Source organism: Sinohyriopsis cumingii, chromosome 11 (genome assembly GCF_028554795.1).
Source record: "Sinohyriopsis cumingii isolate HCF-2022 chromosome 11, ASM2855479v2, whole genome shotgun sequence".
In the NCBI taxonomy this organism is placed as follows: Eukaryota; Metazoa; Mollusca; class Bivalvia; order Unionida; family Unionidae; genus Sinohyriopsis; species Sinohyriopsis cumingii.
This window is the reverse complement of record NC_142971.1, coordinates 112,624,169-112,646,592: the sequence shown is the minus strand read 5'-3', so window position 1 is coordinate 112,646,592 and position 22,424 is coordinate 112,624,169. Positions and strand designations below refer to the sequence as shown.

General features: G+C 35.4%; 8 non-coding genes across 8 annotated transcripts; all 8 read right to left on the bottom strand.

The window, feature by feature from the left end:
* Positions 1 to 1,296: 1,296 nt before the first annotated feature.
* Trnaf-gaa (transfer RNA phenylalanine (anticodon GAA)) lies at positions 1,297 to 1,369 on the bottom strand. The gene has a single exon. It is a non-coding gene; the product is annotated as a tRNA-Phe (tRNA).
* A 2,930-nt stretch (positions 1,370 to 4,299) lies between these two features.
* Trnaf-gaa (transfer RNA phenylalanine (anticodon GAA)) lies at positions 4,300 to 4,372 on the bottom strand. The gene has a single exon. It is a non-coding gene; the product is annotated as a tRNA-Phe (tRNA).
* A 2,945-nt stretch (positions 4,373 to 7,317) lies between these two features.
* On the bottom strand, positions 7,318 to 7,390 carry Trnaf-gaa (transfer RNA phenylalanine (anticodon GAA)). Its single transcript has one exon. It is a non-coding gene; the product is annotated as a tRNA-Phe (tRNA).
* Positions 7,391 to 10,319: 2,929 nt separating this feature from the next.
* On the bottom strand, positions 10,320 to 10,392 carry Trnaf-gaa (transfer RNA phenylalanine (anticodon GAA)). Its single transcript has one exon. It is a non-coding gene; the product is annotated as a tRNA-Phe (tRNA).
* A 2,940-nt stretch (positions 10,393 to 13,332) lies between these two features.
* On the bottom strand, positions 13,333 to 13,405 carry Trnaf-gaa (transfer RNA phenylalanine (anticodon GAA)). The gene has a single exon. It is a non-coding gene; the product is annotated as a tRNA-Phe (tRNA).
* Positions 13,406 to 16,344: 2,939 nt separating this feature from the next.
* Trnaf-gaa (transfer RNA phenylalanine (anticodon GAA)) lies at positions 16,345 to 16,417 on the bottom strand. The gene has a single exon. It is a non-coding gene; the product is annotated as a tRNA-Phe (tRNA).
* A 2,926-nt stretch (positions 16,418 to 19,343) lies between these two features.
* On the bottom strand, positions 19,344 to 19,416 carry Trnaf-gaa (transfer RNA phenylalanine (anticodon GAA)). Its single transcript has one exon. It is a non-coding gene; the product is annotated as a tRNA-Phe (tRNA).
* A 2,935-nt stretch (positions 19,417 to 22,351) lies between these two features.
* Trnaf-gaa (transfer RNA phenylalanine (anticodon GAA)) lies at positions 22,352 to 22,424 on the bottom strand. Its single transcript has one exon. It is a non-coding gene; the product is annotated as a tRNA-Phe (tRNA).

Below are 22,424 nucleotides of genomic sequence, written 5' to 3'. Positions count from 1 at the left end.
TGGGCATTTAACTGAAATTTAGTATTTCTTTATCAAATTTATTTATCAAGGCATGATCACAGCCAACACTTGTAATAAACCAAGCAATTTCCTCAGCATAATAAAACCCAAAGAATTTGTTATTTGCTCATTGAATGAAAACATTATTCTTCTAAAGAATGCTCATATTTCTGTGCAAAATACTTCCATGAAAATGAAACACATTAATGAGAGATAGAGAGAGACGTACACTCTGTGTGTGTGTGTATGTGTGTGATTTAGAATTGAAAGGCAACTTTAACAATTATTTTGTCATATCGCTAGGATATCTACAGTGGCTCTTTATAGTGATGCCTAGCACTGGGGGCATCATGTCGCAGACATGTAGCATGATGTTCCACCCAGTCACATTATCGTGACACCAAGCCGACCAGTCCTATTACTAAAATCTTAAGCTGAGCGCTATGCCAAGCAGAGGTTAGTACTATAATTTTGTTACGTCTTTGGTATGACTCGGCCGGAAATCAAGCACATTTAGGAAAGAGAGATCTTCATTCAATGTATTATGTCTATGCATGTTTATGTGAGTCTCTAGTTGCAAGGATAAATGTCCTTTAGCTAAGAACAATTGCACAAGAGGCGTTTCAAATCAGAAAATCGATAGTCCATGCTATCAGCATAGTCATACAAAGTAAAATTCTTCCATGTTTACATATGTATTACACGAATAGATGTTTAGATATATATTCTTTCACGCCATGGAATCCACTCACATGGCACCTTCACAATTATACCAGTTGAAAACGCAAACATAATATTAAACGGAATTTCCGATCGAACGTTTGAGAATCAAATTTAAACCAAATATGGGTGATTGCACTAATATTTTACAATATTTGCAATCGATAAGCTTAATTATCATACGCTGTAACTCTTAAGGAATTCTTGATTGTAATCGTATCAAACTTTCCGCCAGATTTATTTTTCTATTTTACATTTTATTTTATACTACTTCACAACATGCATATGCGTGGGAAACAGGAAACTCTGCATCTCACTTCACAAGGTTCAAAACAATTTCTTACTTTGTTGAGAGAGAGAGAGAGAGAGAGAGAGAGTGGGGAGGGAGGAGGAGGAACCTAACGATAATAGAGATAACAAAAGTGTGAAAGTGAGTTTTGTCGGAAGTTTGTTTTATTTCCTTTTTAATCTTTTAAAAAATATTTATTTGTTAAAATGGTTTAAACGAGTTTTAAAATGAAAACAGGCTTTTGAAGGAAAATACAAAAATTCCTGCCAGCCGCCGGATATGTTCCGTGCCGGAACCCGGGATTGAACCGGGGGCCTTTAGATCTTCAGTCTAACGCTCTCCCAACTGAGCTATTCCGGCTGACATTGACAATTGTCGCAACTTACCTATGTGAGATTGCATTTATCACTGCGCACCAAATCCACATCACTGACAAGTTTGATCATCTACTTTATCAAATAAGTCAGTCACTTCTACAAGTCCACTTATAGACCACTGTACATCAATGGTAGTGTTTCAATTGTGTCTTCACAATTCTATAAAAGCAGTTTGCTAGGCAGCATCAAGAAAAGCAGTAAATTCACACCAATCTCATCCCTAGCTTTAACGATCTTCATACACGCCAACCACTAAAATAAACCTCCTTAAATAAGACAAGAATTCTTTATTTTCGATTGCGCTGTCCATACATGTCAATTAAAATATACAATATAAATGCATTCTCCACAATAAAGATCATAGGTGTCTTACGTGCAAATCTATAGACACATCTACAACTACAGAATGGAAAAGCATTCTTAAGAACAAAATGAAGTAAGACATTTCAATGGGTACTTTGTTCCAAATATCTACAATCCGAGAATGTAAACGAATATCGTAATTTCGGAAAGATTTCATAATGCAGTTCTTACTATCCGATATTCTTCTCATCATTGAAAACACATACTTTCTCATTCATTCTTCAACACTAAATGCATTGTAGTTTACAAACATGATGGAGGCACTCTTCCGTCTCAAAAGGCTTAATAGCAGACGAAGACAGTTATTATAGTCAATAACCATGTTTCTTTTCATACATTCACTAACGTTTATCCAAAGAGCATCGCAGTACAATACGCAGCAATAGGATTTAAATCATGTAAATGTCATATTTATACCTGTCAATTTATCTGCAATAACTTCCTTCAACCTGCGACAGAAGAACTTACCAATAACACATCACCAGCAAAACTAAAAGTGTTAAGAAGTAACACATTTTCAGTCAACTGTATTCCCGCGTCACACTCACCCAGCTTAAGATATATTTCTTAAAAGTATAGACTAAACAACAAAGGAGAAAGATCACCTCCCTACCTCACCCCGTTGAATACATTGAAGAAACTGGATCATGTACTCCCCCCCCCCGCCCCAATCAAAACTGGTTGCCATACCAGGTAACTCGAGTATGAACTATGGTGGCAGGTATTTGATTCTCGAGCACCTTTTCAAACAATCTCCAATAATGTCATAGTCTAAATGGGTCCATCTAAATAAAGCCTTTGACTCTTTGCCACGTGCCTTACTGCTAGTAAAACTAGGAATGTGCGTGCTGTCATATAAAGGATTAACATCTTATTGAAAGTTATCCTAAATCTAATATTGTAATATTTTTAAGGTTCAAACGACGATCATTACCTTTGACAGGTTTTTCACAAGAATGAACACTTGGGCTATTTTAATGTAACATAATTTGTAATAATATTTAGATTTTGTAACAGATAGTAATATTTATAGAGACCAATGCTGATGAAAAGTTTTCAATGTGATCAAGACACTAATGAAAGATAATGTCTCAGATACTGAACGGTTCACAACAAAATCAAAGGAAGCTGCGTCCGCAATAATTGTAAATCGTCGCTATTGCTTCTTTGAAACATAATCAAAGTCGTTGCTTTGACATACAAGTAATTACCATGGAATATAGAATGAAAATGAAACTCTTATGAATTACAATGGGCATTTAACTGAAATTTAGTATTTCTTTATCAAATTTATTTATCAAGGCATGATCACAGCCAACACTTGTAATAAACCAAGCAATTTCCTCAGCATAATAAAACCCAAAGAATTTGTTATTTGCTCATTGAATGAAAACATTATTCTTCTAAAGAATGCTCATATTTCTGTGCAAAATACTTCCATGAAAATGAAACACATTAATGAGAGACAGAGAGAGACGTACACTCTGTGTGTGTGTGTATGTGTGTGATTTAGAATTGAAACGCAACTTTAACAATTATTTTGTCATATCGCTAGGATATCTACAGTGGCTCTTTATAGTGATGCCTAGCACTGGGGGCATCATGTCGCAGACATGTAGCATGATGTTCCACCCAGTCACATTATCGTGCCACCAAGCCGACCAGTCCTATTACTAAAATCTTAAGCTGAGCGCTATGCCAAGCAGAGGTTAGTACTATAATTTTGTTACGTCTTTGGTATGACTCGGCCGGAAATCAAGCACATTTAGGAAAGAGAGATCTTCATTCAATGTATTATGTCTATGCATGTTTATGTGAGTCTCTAGTTGCAAGGATAAATGTCCTTTAGCTAAGAACAATTGCACAAGAGGCGTTTCAAATCAGAAAATCGATAGTCCATGCTATCAGCATAATCATACAAAGTAAAATTCTTCCATGTTTACATATGTATTACACGAATAGATGTTTAGATATATATTCTTTCACGCCATGGAATCCACTCACATGGCACCTTCACAATTATACCAGTTGAAAACGCAAACATAATATTAAACGGAATTTCCGATCGAACGTTTGAGAATCAAATTTAAACCAAATATGGGTGATTGCAGTAATATTTTACAATATTTGCAATCGATAAGCTTAATTATCATACGCTGTAACTCTTAAGGAATTCTTGATTGTAATCGTATCAAACTTTCCGCCAGATTTATTTTTCTATTTTACATTTTATTTTATACTACTTCACAACATGCATATGCGTGGGAAACAGGAAACTCTGCATCTCACTTCACAAGGTTCAAAACAATTTCTTACTTTGTTGAGAGAGAGAGAGAGAGAGAGAGAGAGAGTGGGGAGGGAGGAGGAGGAACCTAACGATAATAGAGATAACAAAAGTGTGAAAGTGAGTTTTGTCGGAAGTTTGTTTTATTTCCTTTTTAATCTTTTAAAAAATATTTATTTGTTAAAATGGTTTAAACGAGTTTTAAAATGAAAACAGGCTTTTGAAGGAAAATACAAAAATTCCTGCCAGCCGCCGGATATGTTCCGTGCCGGAACCCGGGATTGAACCGGGGGCCTTTAGATCTTCAGTCTAACGCTCTCCCAACTGAGCTATTCCGGCTGACATTGACAATTGTCGCAACTTACCTATGTGACATTGCATTTATCACTGCGCACCAAATCCACATCACTGACAAGTTTGATCATCTACTTTATCAAATAAGTCAGTCACTTCTACAAGTCCACTTATAGACCACTGTACATCAATGGTAGTGTTTCAATTGTGTCTTCACAATTCTATAAAAGCAGTTTGCTAGGCAGCATCAAGAAAATCAGTAAATTCACACCAATCTCATCCCTAGCTTTAACGATCTTCATACACGCCAACCACTAAAATAAACCTCCTTAAATAAGACAAGAATTCTTTATTTTCGATTGCGCTGTCCATACATGTCAATTAAAATATACAATATAAATGCATTCTCCACAATAAAGATCATAGGTGTCTTACGTGCAAATCTATAGACACATCTACAACTACAGAATGGAAAAGCATTCTTAAGAACAAAATGAAGTAAGACATTTCAATGGGTACTTTGTTCCAAATATCTACAATCCGAGAATGTAAACGAATATCGTAATTTCGGAAAGATTTCATAATGCAGTTCTTACTATCCGATATTCTTCTCATCATTGAAAACACATACTTTCTCATTCATTCTTCAACACTAAATGCATTGTAGTTTACAAACATGATGGAGACACTCTTCCGTCTCAAAAGGCTTAATAGCAGACGAAGACAGTTATTATAGTCAATAACCATGTTTCTTTTCATACATTCACTAACGTTTATCCAAAGAGCATCGCAGTACAATACGCAGCAATAGGATTTAAATCATGTAAATGTCATATTTATACCTGTCAATTTATCTGCAATAACTTCCTTCAACCTGCGACAGAAGAACTTACCAATAACACATCACCAGCAAAACTAAAAGTGTTAAGAAGTAACACATTTTCAGTCAACTGTATTCCCGCGTCACACTCACCCAGCTTAAGATATATTTCTTAAAAGTATAGACTAAACAACAAAGGATAAAGATCACCTCCCTACCTCACCCCGTTGAATACATTGAAGAAACTGGATCATGTACTCCCCCCCCCCCGCCCCAATCAAAACTGGTTGCCATACCAGGTAACTCGAGTATGAACTATGGTGGCAGGTATTTGATTCTCGAGCACCTTTTCAAACAATCTCCAATAATGTCATAGTCTAAATGGGTCCATCTAAATAAAGCCTTTGACTCTTTGCCACGTGCCTTACTGCTAGTAAAACTAGGAATGTGCGTGCTGTCATATAAAGGATTAACATCTTATTGAAAGTTATCCTAAATCTAATATTGTAATTTTTTTAAGGTTCAAACGACGATCATTACCTTTGACAGGTTTTTCACAAGAATGAACACTTGGGCTATTTTAATGTAACATAATTTGTAATAATATTTAGATTTTGTAACAGATAGTAATATTTATAGAGACCAATGCTGATGAAAAGTTTTCAATGTGATCAAGACACTAATGAAAGATAATGTCTCAGATACTGAACGGTTCACAACAAAATCAAAGGAAGCTGCGTCCGCAATAATTGTAAATCGTCGCTATTGCTTCTTTGAAACATAATCAAAGTCGTTGCTTTGACATACAAGTAATTACCATAGAATATAGAATGAAAATGAAACTCTTATGAATTACAATGGGCATTTAACTGAAATTTAGTATTTCTTTATCAAATTTATTTATCAAGGCATGATCACAGCCAACACTTGTAATAAACCAAGCAATTTCCTCAGCATAATAAAACCCAAAGAATTTGTTATTTGCTCATTGAATGAAAACATTATTCTTCTAAAGAATGCTCATATTTCTGTGCAAAATACTTCCATGAAAATGAAACACATTAATGAGAGACAGAGAGAGACGTACACTCTGTGTGTGTGTGTGTGTGTGTGTGTGTGATTTAGAATTGAAACGCAACTTTAACAATTATTTTGTCATATCGCTAGGATATCTACAGTGGCTCTTTATAGTGATGCCTAGCACTGGGGGCATCATGTCGCAGACATGTAGCATGATGTTCCACCCAGTCACATTATCGTGACACCAAGCCGACCAGTCCTATTACTAAAATCTTAAGCTGAGCGCTATGCCAAGCAGAGGTTAGTACTATAATTTTGTTACGTCTTTGGTATGACTCGGCCGGAAATCAAGCACATTTAGGAAAGAGAGATCTTCATTCAATGTATTATGTCTATGCATGTTTATGTGAGTCTCTAGTTGCAAGGATAAATGTCCTTTAGCTAAGAACAATTGCACAAGAGGCGTTTCAAATCAGAAAATCGATAGTCCATGCTATCAGCATAATCATACAAAGTAAAATTCTTCCATGTTTACATATGTATTACACGAATAGATGTTTAGATATATATTCTTTCACGCCATGGAATCCACTCACATGGCACCTTCACAATTATACCAGTTGAAAACGCAAACATAATATTAAACGGAATTTCCGATCGAACGTTTGAGAATCAAATTTAAACCAAATATGGGCGATTGCAGTAATATTTTACAATATTTGCAATCGATAAGCTTAATTATCATACGCTGTAACTCTTAAGGAATTCTTGATTGTAATCGTATCAAACTTTCCGCCAGATTTATTTTTCTATTTTACATTTTATTTTATACTACTTCACAACATGCATATGCGTGGGAAACAGGAAACTCTGCATCTCACTTCACAAGGTTCAAAACAATTTCTTACTTTGTTGAGAGAGAGAGAGAGAGAGAGAGAGAGAGAGAGAGAGTGGGGAGGGAGGAGGAGGAACCTAACGATAATAGAGATAACAAAAGTGTGAAAGTGAGTTTTGTCGGAAGTTTGTTTTATTTCCTTTTTAATCTTTTAAAAAATATTTATTTGTTAAAATGGTTTAAACGAGTTTTAAAATGAAAACAGGCTTTTGAAGGAAAATACAAAAATTCCTGCCAGCCGCCGGATATGTTCCGTGCCGGAACCCGGGATTGAACCGGGGGCCTTTAGATCTTCAGTCTAACGCTCTCCCAACTGAGCTATTCCGGCTGACATTGACAATTGTCGCAACTTACCTATGTGAGATTGCATTTATCACTGCGCACCAAATCCACATCACTGACAAGTTTGATCATCTACTTTATCAAATAAGTCAGTCACTTCTACAAGTCCACTTATAGACCACTGTACATCAATGGTAGTGTTTCAATTGTGTCTTCACAATTCTATAAAAGCAGTTTGCTAGGCAGCATCAAGAAAATCAGTAAATTCACACCAATCTCATCCCTAGCTTTAACGATCTTCATACACGCCAACCACTAAAATAAACCTCCTTAAATAAGACAAGAATTCTTTATTTTCGATTGCGCTGTCCATACATGTCAATTAAAATATACAATATAAATGCATTCTCCACAATAAAGATCATAGGTGTCTTACGTGCAAATCTATAGACACATCTACAACTACAGAATGGAAAAGCATTCTTAAGAACAAAATGAAGTAAGACATTTCAATGGGTACTTTGTTCCAAATATCTACAATCCGAGAATGTAAACGAATATCGTAATTTCGGAAAGATTTCATAATGCAGTTCTTACTATCCGATATTCTTCTCATCATTGAAAACACATACTTTCTCATTCATTCTTCAACACTAAATGCATTGTAGTTTACAAACATGATGGAGGCACTCTTCCGTCTCAAAAGGCTTAATAGCAGACGAAGACAGTTATTATAGTCAATAACCATGTTTCTTTTCATACATTCACTAACGTTTATCCAAAGAGCATCGCAGTACAATACGCAGCAATAGGATTTAAATCATGTAAATGTCATATTTATACCTGTCAATTTATCTGCAATAACTTCCTTCAACCTGCGACAGAAGAACTTACCAATAACACATCACCAGCAAAACTAAAAGTGTTAAGAAGTAACACATTTTCAGTCAACTGTATTCCCGCGTCACACTCACCCAGCTTAAGATATATTTCTTAAAAGTATAGACTAAACAACAAAGGATAAAGATCACCTCCCTACCTCACCCCGTTGAATACATTGAAGAAACTGGATCATGTACTCCCCCCCCCGCCCCAATCAAAACTGGTTGCCATACCAGGTAACTCGAGTATGAACTATGGTGGCAGGTATTTGATTCTCGAGCACCTTTTCAAACAATCTCCAATAATGTCATAGTCTAAATGGGTCCATCTAAATAAAGCCTTTGACTCTTTGCCACGTGCCTTACTGCTAGTAAAACTAGGAATGTGCGTGCTGTCATATAAAGGATTAACATCTTATTGAAAGTTATCCTAAATCTAATATTGTAATTTTTTTAAGGTTCAAACGACGATCATTACCTTTGACAGGTTTTTCACAAGAATGAACACTTGGGCTATTTTAATGTAACATAATTTGTAATAATATTTAGATTTTGTAACAGATAGTAATATTTATAGAGACCAATGCTGATGAAAAGTTTTCAATGTGATCAAGACACTAATGAAAGATAATGTCTCAGATACTGAACGGTTCACAACAAAATCAAAGGAAGCTGCGTCCGCAATAATTGTAAATCGTCGCTATTGCTTCTTTGAAACATAATCAAAGTCGTTGCTTTGACATACAAGTAATTACCATGGAATATAGAATGAAAATGAAACTCTTATGAATTACAATGGGCATTTAACTGAAATTTAGTATTTCTTTATCAAATTTATTTATCAAGGCATGATCACAGCCAACACTTGTAATAAACCAAGCAATTTCCTCAGCATAATAAAACCCAAAGAATTTGTTATTTGCTCATTGAATGAAAACATTATTCTTCTAAAGAATGCTCATATTTCTGTGCAAAATACTTCCATGAAAATGAAACACATTAATGAGAGACAGAGAGAGACGTACACTCTGTGTGTGTGTGTGTGTATGTGTGTGATTTAGAATTGAAACGCAACTTTAACAATTATTTTGTCATATCGTTAGGATATCTACAGTGGCTCTTTATAGTGATGCCTAGCACTGGGGGCATCATGTCGCAGACATGTAGCATGATGTTCCACCCAGTCACATTATCGTGACACCAAGCCGACCAGTCCTATTACTAAAATCTTAAGCTGAGCGCTATGCCAAGCAGAGGTTAGTACTATAATTTTGTTACGTCTTTGGTATGACTCGGCCAGAAATCAAGCACATTTAGGAAAGAAAGATCTTCATTCAATGTATTATGTCTATGCATGTTTATGTGAGTCTCTAGTTGCAAGGATAAATGTCCTTTAGCTAAGAACAATTGCACAAGAGGCGTTTCAAACCAGAAAATCGATAGTCCATGCTATCAGCATAGTCATACAAAGTAAAATTCTTCCATGTTTACATATGTATTACACGAATAGATGTTTAGATATATATTCTTTCACGCCATGGAATCCACTCACATGGCACCTTCACAATTATACCAGTTGAAAACGCAAACATAATATTAAACGGAATTTCCGATCGAACGTTTGAGAATCAAATTTAAACCAAATATGGGCGATTGCAGTAATATTTTACAATATTTGCAATCGATAAGCTTAATTATCATACGCTGTAACTCTTAAGGAATTCTTGATTGTAATCGTATCAAACTTTCCGCCAGATTTATTTTTCTATTTTACATTTTATTTTATACTACTTCACAACATGCATATGCGTGGGAAACAGGAAACTCTGCATCTCACTTCACAAGGTTCAAAACAATTTCTTACTTTGTTGAGAGAGAGAGAGAGAGAGAGAGAGTGGGGAGGGAGGAGGAGGAACCTAACGATAATAGAGATAACAAAAGTGTGAAAGTGAGTTTTGTCGGAAGTTTGTTTTATTTCCTTTTTAATCTTTTAAAAAATATTTATTTGTTAAAATGGTTTAAACGAGTTTTAAAATGAAAACAGGCTTTTGAAGGAAAATACAAAAATTCCTGCCAGCCGCCGGATATGTTCCGTGCCGGAACCCGGGATTGAACCGGGGGCCTTTAGATCTTCAGTCTAACGCTCTCCCAACTGAGCTATTCCGGCTGACATTGACAATTGTCGCAACTTACCTATGTGAGATTGCATTTATCACTGCGCACCAAATCCACATCACTGACAAGTTTGATCATCTACTTTATCAAATAAGTCAGTCACTTCTACAAGTCCACTTATAGACCACTGTACATCAATGGTAGTGTTTCAATTGTGTCTTCACAATTCTATAAAAGCAGTTTGCTAGGCAGCATCAAGAAAAGCAGTAAATTCACACCAATCTCATCCCTAGCTTTAACGATCTTCATACACGCCAACCACTAAAATAAACCTCCTTAAATAAGACAAGAATTCTTTATTTTCGATTGCGCTGTCCATACATGTCAATTAAAATATACAATATAAATGCATTCTCCACAATAAAGATCATAGGTGTCTTACGTGCAAATCTATAGACACATCTACAACTACAGAATGGAAAAGCATTCTTAAGAACAAAATGAAGTAAGACATTTCAATGGGTACTTTGTTCCAAATATCTACAATCCGAGAATGTAAACGAATATCGTAATTTCGGAAAGATTTCATAATGCAGTTCTTACTATCCGATATTCTTCTCATCATTGAAAACACATACTTTCTCATTCATTCTTCAACACTAAATGCATTGTAGTTTACAAACATGATGGAGGCACTCTTCCGTCTCAAAAGGCTTAATAGCAGACGAAGACAGTTATTATAGTCAATAACCATGTTTCTTTTCATACATTCACTAACGTTTATCCAAAGAGCATCGCAGTACAATACGCAGCAATAGGATTTAAATCATGTAAATGTCATATTTATACCTGTCAATTTATCTGCAATAACTTCCTTCAACCTGCGACAGAAGAACTTACCAATAACACATCACCAGCAAAACTAAAAGTGTTAAGAAGTAACACATTTTCAGTCAACTGTATTCCCGCGTCACACTCACCCAGCTTAAGATATATTTCTTAAAAGTATAGACTAAACAACAAAGGATAAAGATCACCTCCCTACCTCACCCCGTTGAATACATTGAAGAAACTGGATCATGTACTCCCCCCCCCCGCCCCAATCAAAACTGGTTGCCATACCAGGTAACTCGAGTATGAACTATGGTGGCAGGTATTTGATTCTCGAGCACCTTTTCAAACAATCTCCAATAATGTCATAGTCTAAATGGGTCCATCTAAATAAAGCCTTTGACTCTTTGCCACGTGCCTTACTGCTAGTAAAACTAGGAATGTGCGTGCTGTCATATAAAGGATTAACATCTTATTGAAAGTTATCCTAAATCTAATATTGTAATTTTTTTAAGGTTCAAACGACGATCATTACCTTTGACAGGTTTTTCACAAGAATGAACACTTGGGCTATTTTAATGTAACATAATTTGTAATAATATTTAGATTTTGTAACAGATAGTAATATTTATAGAGACCAATGCTGATGAAAAGTTTTCAATGTGATCAAGACACTAATGAAAGATAATGTCTCAGATACTGAACGGTTCACAACAAAATCAAAGGAAGCTGCGTCCGCAATAATTGTAAATCGTCGCTATTGCTTCTTTGAAACATAATCAAAGTCGTTGCTTTGACATACAAGTAATTACCATAGAATATAGAATGAAAATGAAACTCTTATGAATTACAATGGGCATTTAACTGAAATTTAGTATTTCTTTATCAAATTTATTTATCAAGGCATGATCACAGCCAACACTTGTAATAAACCAAGCAATTTCCTCAGCATAATAAAACCCAAAGAATTTGTTATTTGCTCATTGAATGAAAACATTATTCTTCTAAAGAATGCTCATATTTCTGTGCAAAATACTTCCATGAAAATGAAACACATTAATGAGAGACAGAGAGAGACGTACACTCTGTGTGTGTGTGTGTGTATGTGTGTGATTTAGAATTGAAACGCAACTTTAACAATTATTTTGTCATATCGCTAGGATATCTACAGTGGCTCTTTATAGTGATGCCTAGCACTGGGGGCATCATGTCGCAGACATGTAGCATGATGTTCCACCCAGTCACATTATCGTGACACCAAGCCGACCAGTCCTATTACTAAAATCTTAAGCTGAGCGCTATGCCAAGCAGAGGTTAGTACTATAATTTTGTTACGTCTTTGGTATGACTCGGCCGGAAATCAAGCACATTTAGGAAAGAGAGATCTTCATTCAATGTATTATGTCTATGCATGTTTATGTGAGTCTCTAGTTGCAAGGATAAATGTCCTTTAGCTAAGAACAATTGCACAAGAGGCGTTTCAAATCAGAAAATCGATAGTCCATGCTATCAGCATAATCATACAAAGTAAAATTCTTCCATGTTTACATATGTATTACACGAATAGATGTTTAGATATATATTCTTTCACGCCATGGAATCCACTCACATGGCACCTTCACAATTATACCAGTTGAAAACGCAAACATAATATTAAACGGAATTTCCGATCGAACGTTTGAGAATCAAATTTAAACCAAATATGGGCGATTGCAGTAATATTTTACAATATTTGCAATCGATAAGCTTAATTATCATACGCTGTAACTCTTAAGGAATTCTTGATTGTAATCGTATCAAACTTTCCGCCAGATTTATTTTTCTATTTTACATTTTATTTTATACTACTTCACAACATGCATATGCGTGGGAAACAGGAAACTCTGCATCTCACTTCACAAGGTTCAAAACAATTTCTTACTTTGTTGAGAGAGAGAGAGAGAGAGAGAGAGAGAGAGAGAGTGGGGAGGGAGGAGGAGGAACCTAACGATAATAGAGATAACAAAAGTGTGAAAGTGAGTTTTGTCGGAAGTTTGTTTTATTTCCTTTTTAATCTTTTAAAAAATATTTATTTGTTAAAATGGTTTAAACGAGTTTTAAAATGAAAACAGGCTTTTGAAGGAAAATACAAAAATTCCTGCCAGCCGCCGGATATGTTCCGTGCCGGAACCCGGGATTGAACCGGGGGCCTTTAGATCTTCAGTCTAACGCTCTCCCAACTGAGCTATTCCGGCTGACATTGACAATTGTCGCAACTTACCTATGTGAGATTGCATTTATCACTGCGCACCAAATCCACATCACTGACAAGTTTGATCATCTACTTTATCAAATAAGTCAGTCACTTCTACAAGTCCACTTATAGACCACTGTACATCAATGGTAGTGTTTCAATTGTGTCTTCACAATTCTATAAAAGCAGTTTGCTAGGCAGCATCAAGAAAATCAGTAAATTCACACCAATCTCATCCCTAGCTTTAACGATCTTCATACACGCCAACCACTAAAATAAACCTCCTTAAATAAGACAAGAATTCTTTATTTTCGATTGCGCTGTCCATACATGTCAATTAAAATATACAATATAAATGCATTCTCCACAATAAAGATCATAGGTGTCTTACGTGCAAATCTATAGACACATCTACAACTACAGAATGGAAAAGCATTCTTAAGAACAAAATGAAGTAAGACATTTCAATGGGTACTTTGTTCCAAATATCTACAATCCGAGAATGTAAACGAATATCGTAATTTCGGAAAGATTTCATAATGCAGTTCTTACTATCCGATATTCTTCTCATCATTGAAAACACATACTTTCTCATTCATTCTTCAACACTAAATGCATTGTAGTTTACAAACATGATGGAGGCACTCTTCCGTCTCAAAAGGCTTAATAGCAGACGAAGACAGTTATTATAGTCAATAACCATGTTTCTTTTCATACATTCACTAACGTTTATCCAAAGAGCATCGCAGTACAATACGCAGCAATAGGATTTAAATCATGTAAATGTCATATTTATACCTGTCAATTTATCTGCAATAACTTCCTTCAACCTGCGACAGAAGAACTTACCAATAACACATCACCAGCAAAACTAAAAGTGTTAAGAAGTAACACATTTTCAGTCAACTGTATTCCCGCGTCACACTCACCCAGCTTAAGATATATTTCTTAAAAGTATAGACTAAACAACAAAGGATAAAGATCACCTCCCTACCTCACCCCGTTGAATACATTGAAGAAACTGGATCATGTACTCCCCCCCCCCCCCGCCCCAATCAAAACTGGTTGCCATACCAGGTAACTCGAGTATGAACTATGGTGGCAGGTATTTGATTCTCGAGCACCTTTTCAAACAATCTCCAATAATGTCATAGTCTAAATGGGTCCATCTAAATAAAGCCTTTGACTCTTTGCCACGTGCCTTACTGCTAGTAAAACTAGGAATGTGCGTGCTGTCATATAAAGGATTAACATCTTATTGAAAGTTATCCTAAATCTAATATTGTAATTTTTTTAAGGTTCAAACGACGATCATTACCTTTGACAGGTTTTTCACAAGAATGAACACTTGGGCTATTTTAATGTAACATAATTTGTAATAATATTTAGATTTTGTAACAGATAGTAATATTTATAGAGACCAATGCTGATGAAAAGTTTTCAATGTGATCAAGACACTAATGAAAGATAATGTCTCAGATACTGAACGGTTCACAACAAAATCAAAGGAAGCTGCGTCCGCAATAATTGTAAATCGTCGCTATTGCTTCTTTGAAACATAATCAAAGTCGTTGCTTTGACATACAAGTAATTACCATGGAATATAGAATGAAAATGAAACTCTTATGAATTACAATGGGCATTTAACTGAAATTTAGTATTTCTTTATCAAATTTATTTATCAAGGCATGATCACAGCCAACACTTGTAATAAACCAAGCAATTTCCTCAGCATAATAAAACCCAAAGAATTTGTTATTTGCTCATTGAATGAAAACATTATTCTTCTAAAGAATGCTCATATTTCTGTGCAAAATACTTCCATGAAAATGAAACACATTAATGAGAGACAGAGAGAGACGTACACTCTGTGTGTGTGTGTGTGTGTGTATGTGTGTGATTTAGAATTGAAACGCAACTTTAACAATTATTTTGTCATATCGTTAGGATATCTACAGTGGCTCTTTATAGTGATGCCTAGCACTGGGGGCATCATGTCGCAGACATGTAGCATGATGTTCCACCCAGTCACATTATCGTGACACCAAGCCGACCAGTCCTATTACTAAAATCTTAAGCTGAGCGCTATGCCAAGCAGAGGTTAGTACTATAATTTTGTTACGTCTTTGGTATGACTCGGCCGGAAATCAAGCACATTTAGGAAAGAGAGATCTTCATTCAATGTATTATGTCTATGCATGTTTATGTGAGTCTCTAGTTGCAAGGATAAATGTCCTTTAGCTAAGAACAATTGCACAAGAGGCGTTTCAAATCAGAAAATCGATAGTCCATGCTATCAGCATAATCATACAAAGTAAAATTCTTCCATGTTTACATATGTATTACACGAATAGATGTTTAGATATATATTCTTTCACGCCATGGAATCCACTCACATGGCACCTTCACAATTATACCAGTTGAAAACGCAAACATAATATTAAACGGAATTTCCGATCGAACGTTTGAGAATCAAATTTAAACCAAATATGGGCGATTGCAGTAATATTTTACAATATTTGCAATCGATAAGCTTAATTATCATACGCTGTAACTCTTAAGGAATTCTTGATTGTAATCGTATCAAACTTTCCGCCAGATTTATTTTTCTATTTTACATTTTATTTTATACTACTTCACAACATGCATATGCGTGGGAAACAGGAAACTCTGCATCTCACTTCACAAGGTTCAAAACAATTTCTTACTTTGTTGAGAGAGAGAGAGAGAGACAGAGAGAGAGAGGAGGGAGGAGGAGGAACCTAACGATAATAGAGATAACAAAAGTGTGAAAGTGAGTTTTGTCGGAAGTTTGTTTTATTTCCTTTTTAATCTTTTAAAAAATATTTATTTGTTAAAATGGTTTAAACGAGTTTTAAAATGAAAACAGGCTTTTGAAGGAAAATACAAAAATTCCTGCCAGCCGCCGGATATGTTCCGTGCCGGAACCCGGGATTGAACCGGGGGCCTTTAGATCTTCAGTCTAACGCTCTCCCAACTGAGCTATTCCGGCTGACATTGACAATTGTCGCAACTTACCTATGTGAGATTGCATTTATCACTGCGCACCAAATCCACATCACTGACAAGTTTGATCATCTACTTTATCAAATAAGTCAGTCACTTCTACAAGTCCACTTATAGACCACTGTACATCAATGGTAGTGTTTCAATTGTGTCTTCACAATTCTATAAAAGCAGTTTGCTAGGCAGCATCAAGAAAAGCAGTAAATTCACACCAATCTCATCCCTAGCTTTAACGATCTTCATACACGCCAACCACTAAAATAAACCTCCTTAAATAAGACAAGAATTCTTTATTTTCGATTGCGCTGTCCATACATGTCAATTAAAATATACAATATAAATGCATTCTCCACAATAAAGATCATAGGTGTCTTACGTGCAAATCTATAGACACATCTACAACTACAGAATGGAAAAGCATTCTTAAGAACAAAATGAAGTAAGACATTTCAATGGGTACTTTGTTCCAAATATCTACAATCCGAGAATGTAAACGAATATCGTAATTTCGGAAAGATTTCATAATGCAGTTCTTACTATCCGATATTCTTCTCATCATTGAAAACACATACTTTCTCATTCATTCTTCAACACTAAATGCATTGTAGTTTACAAACATGATGGAGGCACTCTTCCGTCTCAAAAGGCTTAATAGCAGACGAAGACAGTTATTATAGTCAATAACCATGTTTCTTTTCATACATTCACTAACGTTTATCCAAAGAGCATCGCAGTACAATACGCAGCAATAGGATTTAAATCATGTAAATGTCATATTTATACCTGTCAATTTATCTGCAATAACTTCCTTCAACCTGCGACAGAAGAACTTACCAATAACACATCACCAGCAAAACTAAAAGTGTTAAGAAGTAACACATTTTCAGTCAACTGTATTCCCGCGTCACACTCACCCAGCTTAAGATATATTTCTTAAAAGTATAGACTAAACAACAAAGGATAAAGATCACCTCCCTACCTCACCCCGTTGAATACATTGAAGAAACTGGATCATGTACTCCCGCCCCCCGCCCCAATCAAAACTGGTTGCCATACCAGGTAACTCGAGTATGAACTATGGTGGCAGGTATTTGATTCTCGAGCACCTTTTCAAACAATCTCCAATAATGTCATAGTCTAAATAGGTCCATCTAAATAAAGCCTTTGACTCTTTGCCACGTGCCTTACTGCTAGTAAAACTAGGAATGTGCGTGCTGTCATATAAAGGATTAACATCTTATTGAAAGTTATCCTAAATCTAATATTGTAATTTTTTTAAGGTTCAAACGACGATCATTACCTTTGACAGGTTTTTCACAAGAATGAACACTTGGGCTATTTTAATGTAACATAATTTGTAATAATATTTAGATTTTGTAACAGATAGTAATATTTATAGAGACCAATGCTGATGAAAAGTTTTCAATGTGATCAAGACACTAATGAAAGATAATGTCTCAGATACTGAACGGTTCACAACAAAATCAAAGGAAGCTGCGTCCGCAATAATTGTAAATCGTCGCTATTGCTTCTTTGAAACATAATCAAAGTCGTTGCTTTGACATACAAGTAATTACCATGGAATATAGAATGAAAATGAAACTCTTATGAATTACAATGGGCATTTAACTGAAATTTAGTATTTCTTTATCAAATTTATTTAACAAAGCATGATCACAGCCAACACTTGTAATAAACCAAGCAATTTCCTCAGCATAATAAAAACCAAAGAATTTGTTCTTTGCTCATTAAATGAAAACATTATTCTTCTAAAGAATGCTCATATTTCTGTGCAAAATACTTCCATGAAAATGAAACACATTAATGAGAGACAGAGAGAGACGTACACTCTGTGTGTGTGTGTATGTGTGTGATTTAGAATTGAAATGCAACTTTAACAATTATTTTGTCATATCGCTAGGATATCTACAGTGGCTCTTTATAGTGATGCCTAGCACTGGGGGCATCATGTCGCAGACATGTAGCATGATGTTCCACCCAGTCACATTATCGTGACACCAAGCCGACCAGTCCTATTACTAAAATCTTAAGCTGAGCGCTATGCCAAGCAGAGGTTAGTACTATAATTTTGTTACGTCTTTGGTATGACTCGGCCGGAAATCAAGCACATTTAGGAAAGAGAGATCTTCATTCAATGTATTATGTCTATGCATGTTTATGTGAGTCTCTAGTTGCAAGGATAAATGTCCTTTAGCTAAGAACAATTGCACAAGAGGCGTTTCAAATCAGAAAATCGATAGTCCATGCTATCAGCATAGTCAAACAAAGTAAAATTCTTCCATGTTTACATATGTATTACACGAATAGATGTTTAGATATATATTCTTTCACGCCATGGAATCCACACACATGGCACCTTCACAATTATACCAGTTGAAAACGCAAACATAATATTAAACGGAATTTCCGATCGAACGTTTGAGAATCAAATTTAAACCAAATATGGGCGATTGCAGTAATATTTTACAATATTTGCAATCGATAAGCTTAATTATCATACGCTGTAACTCTTAAGGAATTCTTGATTGTAATCGTATCAAACTTTCCGCCAGATTTATTTTTCTATTTTACATTTTATTTTATACTACTTCACAACATGCATATCCGTGGGAAACAGGAAACTCTGCATCTCACTTCACAAGGTTCAAAACAATTTCTTACTTTGTTGTGAGAGAGAGAGAGAGAGAGAGAGGGGGGAGGGAGGAGGAGGAACCTAACGATAATAGAGATAACAAAAGTGTGAAAGTGAGTTTTGTCGGAAGTTTGTTTTATTTCCTTTTTAATCTTTTAAAAAATATTTATTTGTTAAAATGGTTTAAACGAGTTTTAAAATGAAAACAGGCTTTAGAAGGAAAATACAAAAATTCCTGCCAGCCGCCGGATATGTTCCGTGCCGGAACCCGGGATTGAACCGGGGGCCTTTAGATCTTCAGTCTAACGCTCTCCCAACTGAGCTATTCCGGCTGACATTGACAATTGTCGCAACTTACCTATGTGACATTGCATTTATCACTGCGCACCAAATCCACATCACTGACAAGTTTGATCATCTACTTTATCAAATAAGTCAGTCACTTCTACAAGTCCACTTATAGACCACTGTACATCAATGGTAGTGTTTCAATTGTGTCTTCACAATTCTATAAAAGCAGTTTGCTAGGCAGCATCAAGAAAAGCAGTAAATTCACACCAATCTCATCCCTAGCTTTAACGATCTTCATACACGCCAACCACTAAAATAAACCTCCTTAAATAAGACAAGAATTCTTTATTTTCGATTGCGCTGTCCATACATGTCAATTAAAATATACAATATAAATGCATTCTCCACAATAAAGATCATAGGTGTCTTACGTGCAAATCTATAGACACATCTACAACTACAGAATGGAAAAGCATTCTTAAGAACAAAATGAAGTAAGACATTTCAATGGGTACTTTGTTCCAAATATCTACAATCCGAGAATGTAAACGAATATCGTAATTTCGGAAAGATTTCATAATGCAGTTCTTACTATCCGATATTCTTCTCATCATTGAAAACACATACTTTCTTATTCATTCTTCAACACTAAATGCATTGTAGTTTACAAACATGATGGAGGCACTCTTCCGTCTCAAAAGGCTTAATAGCAGACGAAGACAGTTATTATAGTCAATAACCATGTTTCTTTTCATACATTCACTAACGTTTATCCAAAGAGCATCGCAGTACAATACGCAGCAATAGGATTTAAATCATGTAAATGTCATATTTATACCTGTCAATTTATCTGCAATAACTTCCTTCAACCTGCGACAGAAGAACTTACCAATAACACATCACCAGCAAAACTAAAAGTGTTAAGAAGTAACACATTTGCAGTCAACTGTATTCCCGCGTCACACTCACCCAGCTTAAGATATATTTCTTAAAAGTATAGACTAAACAACAAAGGATAAAGATCACCTCCCTACCTCACCCCGTTGAATACATTGAAGAAACTGGATCATGTACTCCCCCCCCCGCCCCAATCAAAACTGGTTGCCATACCAGGTAACTCGAGTATGAACTATGGTGGCAGGTATTTGATTCTCGAGCACCTTTTCAAACAATCTCCAATAATGTCATAGTCTAAATGGGTCCATCTAAATAAAGCCTTTGACTCTTTGCCACGTGCCTTACTGCTAGTAAAACTAGGAATGTGCGTGCTGTCATATAAAGGATTAACATCTTATTGAAAGTTATCCTAAATCTAATATTGTAATATTTTTAAGGTTCAAACGACGATCATTACCTTTGACAGGTTTTTCACAAGAATGAACACTTGGGCTATTTTAATGTAACATAATTTGTAATAATATTTAGATTTTGTAACAGATAGTAATATTTATAGAGACCAATGCTGATGAAAAGTTTTCAATGTGATCAAGACACTAATGAAAGATAATGTCTCAGATACTGAACGGTTCACAACAAAATCAAAGGAAGCTGCGTCCGCAATAATTGTAAATCGTCGCTATTGCTTCTTTGAAACATAATCAAAGTCGTTGCTTTGACATACAAGTAATTACCATGGAATATAGAATGAAAATGAAACTCTTATGAATTACAATGGGCATTTAACTGAAATTTAGTATTTCTTTATCAAATTTATTTATCAAGGCATGATCACAGCCAACACTTGTAATAAACCAAGCAATTTCCTCAGCATAATAAAACCCAAAGAATTTGTTATTTGCTCATTGAATGAAAACATTATTCTTCTAAAGAATGCTCATATTTCTGTGCAAAATACTTCCATGAAAATGAAACACATTAATGAGAGACAGAGAGAGACGTACACTCTGTGTGTGTGTGTGTGTGTGTATGTGTGTGATTTAGAATTGAAAGGCAACTTTAACAATTATTTTGTCATATCGTTAGGATATCTACAGTGGCTCTTTATAGTGATGCCTAGCACTGGGGGCATCATGTCGCAGACATGTAGCATGATGTTCCACCCAGTCACATTATCGTGACACCAAGCCGACCAGTCCTATTACTAAAATCTTAAGCTGAGCGCTATGCCAAGCAGAGGTTAGTACTATAATTTTGTTACGTCTTTGGTATGACTCGGCCGGAAATCAAGCACATTTAGGAAAGAGAGATCTTCATTCAATGTATTATGTCTATGCATGTTTATGTGAGTCTCTAGTTGCAAGGATAAATGTCCTTTAGCTAAGAACAATTGCACAAGAGGCGTTTCAAATCAGAAAATCGATAGTCCATGCTATCAGCATAATCATACAAAGTAAAATTCTTCCATGTTTACATATGTATTACACGAATAGATGTTTAGATATATATTCTTTCACGCCATGGAATCCACTCACATGGCACCTTCACAATTATACCAGTTGAAAACGCAAACATAATATTAAACGGAATTTCCGATCGAACGTTTGAGAATCAAATTTAAACCAAATATGGGCGATTGCAGTAATATTTTACAATATTTGCAATCGATAAGCTTAATTATCATACGCTGTAACTCTTAAGGAATTCTTGATTGTAATCGTATCAAACTTTCCGCCAGATTTATTTTTCTATTTTACATTTTATTTTATACTACTTCACAACATGCATATGCGTGGGAAACAGGAAACTCTGCATCTCACTTCACAAGGTTCAAAACAATTTCTTACTTTGTTGAGAGAGAGAGAGAGAGAGAGAGAGAGAGGGGAGGGAGGAGGAGGAACCTAACGATAATAGAGATAACAAAAGTGTGAAAGTGAGTTTTGTCGGAAGTTTGTTTTATTTCCTTTTTAATCTTTTAAAAAATATTTATTTGTTAAAATGGTTTAAACGAGTTTTAAAATGAAAACAGGCTTTTGAAGGAAAATACAAAAATTCCTGCCAGCCGCCGGATATGTTCCGTGCCGGAACCCGGGATTGAACCGGGGGCCTTTAGATCTTCAGTCTAACGCTCTCCCAACTGAGCTATTCCGGC